The sequence below is a fragment of the Ricinus communis genome, chromosome 6 (assembly GCF_019578655.1).
Source record: "Ricinus communis isolate WT05 ecotype wild-type chromosome 6, ASM1957865v1, whole genome shotgun sequence".
NCBI lineage: Eukaryota > Viridiplantae > Streptophyta > Magnoliopsida > Malpighiales > Euphorbiaceae > Ricinus > Ricinus communis.
In genome coordinates this window covers 27,615,202-27,619,055 of record NC_063261.1, presented here as the reverse complement: position 1 = coordinate 27,619,055, position 3,854 = coordinate 27,615,202, and the positions used below count along the sequence as shown (strand labels likewise).

Sequence of the window (3,854 nt, the reverse complement as noted above, 5' to 3'; positions counted from 1 at the left end):
AGATGCTAGAGCATAGCTCGCCAAAATTATTAAAGGCATTTTAGCCTCGATTAAGGCGCTAGAGCATAGCTTGCCAAAATTATTAAAGGAATCTTTAGCCTCGATTAAGGTGCTAGAGCATAACTCACCATAGCTTGCCGAAATTATTAAGGGCATTTTCACCTCATGATTAAGCTGCTAGAGATGAGCTTGCCTAAATAAGGGATTGTCTAGTATTGAAATTTTAGCTCACCAACATCTAAAGTGACACTAGCTTATATTGCACCCAATCTAAACAAAATCAACACTGCATTGTGCAAAATATATAATCCATTAGAAGTTATAAGATACAAGGAAAAAGAAAAGACATTACTTAGCATGAGCAATAGTATCATTGGCAAGATTGGAAAGAGAATCATCAACAAAAATATCATTCTCAGGGTTGGCAGAAGCAAGAGGATCAGAAGCAGGAGCATCTCTAGAAGGCAAGGCGGAATCATCCGATGGCTCAGTTTGTGAAGACTTCCCAACATCTTTATCATTAGGATAGATATCATTGATACACCAGAAGTCACATGTGGGATACCTGCATGATAGCTTGAAAATCAACTCTGCTTTATATCCCACTAAGGTATTCGTCATCTTCTTAGCATCCTCTAAGCGACCTTTCTTTTCCATCTCTAAAAGAGTCAGCTCAGCAACCAGCTCGCCCTCAAGAGCATAAATTCGCTTATCCCTCTCTGCTACCTCAGAGTGATGGCGAGTCAGGCTCTCTTACAGTTCATGGGCATGAATAGAAGTAAGCTCGTCATTCTTAGACTTAAAGTCTTCCTCCGCCTTCTTTAGAGAAGTAATCTCCGAGTCTCGAGCTCAGATCCTCTCACATTGCCTCATCTTCAATTCCATAAATCGATAGCCCGCTTAGAACAAGTAACTCCATCTATTTTTATACTTAAAAAAAGGGAAATAACCTCCAGCATAATAGCATACAAGTCCCCCAAGAGCTCAGATTGCCTGTAGATTGAAGTCGCTCCTAGTCAGTAGGAAGGCTATAGTTGTAAAACACCTCAAAGGTCACTTTGGGGGGTATGCACAGAAGCATCCTCCCCAAAGGTCTTCATCAAGCTGTTCTGAAAGTAGCCGAGCTCATCCACACCTTCATCTGCCATATTAGCAAACTTACTCTTTTTGGCGAGGTGCTCAAGGGCAGCGACATGCTCTTTATTTGGGTGCTTCTGACTGCTCTCTCGTTCCAATGAAGGCGGAGGAGCACGAGAGGTAGTAGGGATGCTTTCATACTTGCCTTGCCCGGTCCCATGATGCCTTTAGCATCATCACCAGATTGAGATTTGTTTTTTTCTACTCCATTAGTTTCCTCATGTTCAACATTTTTGCAATAACAAAAAAAAAATGATGATTAATCTAGGATTTAAAAATGTGTAATCTCGACAAAAGCAAGATACTAGCACCTTGAGGTTTTCGAGATTAGGAGGGCTCTCTAGACGACTTGCTACCAGACATTTTTTCTTTTCGAGATTGCTTTTGGTAGGGCTTCCCAAAGTAATACACACTTAAGAAATCTCTAATATCTAAAGGCTGCAACCCTAAAAAGTGGACCCTAGTGGCCTCCTCTTTCTTAGAAAGGGGAGCATCCACAGGCTCTACTGGTGAAGATACCTAGGTATTAGGAATGCTACCCCTGTCAGACTTATGAGAAACAATAATAAATTTATCTTTGCAATTCTTTATGAAGTCAGGGAGGTTAGTTAAGATTCGCTGGCCACTTTGGAAGCTGAAATGATCAACACCAAGCCTAACCACCATTAGATAAAGTTCCTTGATTATCTGACCAGTTAGTTTTATCTTTCTACATCAGCAATAATCCTTAAACCATTAGGATGCAGCTGGCATATTGGAATCTGGTAATCAGTAAGCATCGAGGCAATAAGTGGATCCAAGGGAAAATGCAATCTTGCCTTCAAATTCTCCAAATAGACCAACACCTTATCTTTTGCCAGTAGTTGCTCAGCAATAGTGCTGAGTTGGGTAAATTCACTTCAAACTCGGATGGAATGCAGTAGGTATCAATAATACTTGCTAAATACTTCGGCTGAAGACTGCTAGGAAAGTCTTAAACATTCTTGATATGACGAGCTTTCTTTGCAAGATCTCCCTCACCATCCTTTACCTTATGCCTACGTACCCTTCTAGGGTGAGCCCTCGGCGGAGGAATAGATCCAACTATTACCAGATCCTGATTCATACTTATCGAAGCTACCTCTACCCGTAGGCACCTTGGCAAATGGCTGAGTGTTTCCTCATTCTCGCTAAAGGGGATCTGATCAGATCATAGAAAATTAACTTCTGAGCTATCAACAAAAGTTCTAGAACTCATCCTCACAAATTTCTACAACAAAATCAGATAATAAAAGAAGAGCACAAAGGAAAAATCAAAAGAGAAAAGAAGAGCTTACTGTGTCGATAAGTGAACAAGCAAAGTGCTCTCACGCTGTGATAAGGAAACTCGAAGTACTGTTGAAATGGAACCTCTGTCAACGAAGCTATGAGTGCAAAGCGGAGTAAACACCATAACATAAGAGAACATAGGAGTAAATACCCAAAGCAGCAGGAAGGCTTGATGCGAAAAGAACACAGGGAAAGAAAATAAAAGCAAAAAATGAAATATGGGTATGACAAAGGGCGTATATAATAGCAAGGCAGATATTACAAGCAGCACATCTATCATAAATATTCAAAAGGACTCTGACGGTTGGTCTTTTCAAATTTCAAAACCAAAAATTGTTGCTACCGAAAATTAAAAACCCAGATGGTTCACATTCCTACAAAATGTAAGCCGAGCCTTTAACTCGGACCTTATAGGGGGACATCTAATACATGCCTAGCTAAATAGGGAACTCATAAATCAGTCATGATCAGCACACCTCCTATCATCCCGAACATCCAAACATTGTAAACACTAAACTCCTACCAAGATCGCCTAATTTGTCAACACGCATATTCCTACGATGGCTGAAAAAATAGGACATCGTGTCCTATTACACCTATTTTTGAACACACTCCTCATGTTTAGCTTCATTTGTAAGACAGTACTATAAATACCCTATTGCACTTCAGTTATGAGGTAACACAACTACAATCCTTTATACATCTTATCCCAACCTTCACTTACATACTAACTTAAGTATCAAAATGGTTTTTCAAGTACCACACCTGCAACCTCTTAACTTGTTTCCTTGCAAATATCTAGGAGATCTCCAAGTCGAATTCATATAGTTGCCGATCTATTCTAGACTGTATCAATAAATAATATGATTTTCATGCTTGTTATTAAAGCATGTTCTTAGTTTAATTTCTTGGGAATTTAGGCTATTTACTGAAATCAAGGAACATAAGGCAATGGTGGATTGGATATTTTGAAGTGTCAGTTGTATATTTGTTACAGAGTTAGTTCTATATTTTTTACAGCTGTTTGTATATTTGTTAAAGTTGTTTTCACATATTTATCTCTTTGGCTGTTATACAGTTGTACCACTATTTAATTCATCACACATCTAATGACAAGATTCATTCTTTCCCGGTATATAGCATCTCTGACTTGGTATCAGAGCTTGGCTCACAAAATGACTTCGCAAAACTCATCTTTGTCTTCCTCTTCAAACACCATTATAGCCCCTTCATTCAACTCCCTCCCTTCTTTAATTACTCCTTCGACCAATATTCAACAAAGCTTCTCAATCAAACTAACCTCAGAAAATTACATTCCCTGGAAATTGCAGTTTACTCCACTTTTCAATCTCTATAATCTTCATAGCATTGCCAATGGTATTGAAATCGCACCTTTAAAAGAGATTATT

At 38.9% G+C, this 3,854-nt stretch overlaps 1 long non-coding RNA gene across 1 annotated transcript; it reads right to left on the bottom strand.

The window, feature by feature from the left end:
• Nucleotides 1-271: 271 nt before the first annotated feature.
• LOC112535717 lies at nucleotides 272-3,382 on the bottom strand. The gene is made up of 2 exons (XR_003079798.2): nucleotides 2,454-3,382; nucleotides 272-2,317 (listed from the first exon to the last, which is right to left on the bottom strand). It is a non-coding gene; the product is annotated as an uncharacterized LOC112535717 (long non-coding RNA).
• Between the last annotated feature and the right edge of the window lie 472 nt (nucleotides 3,383-3,854).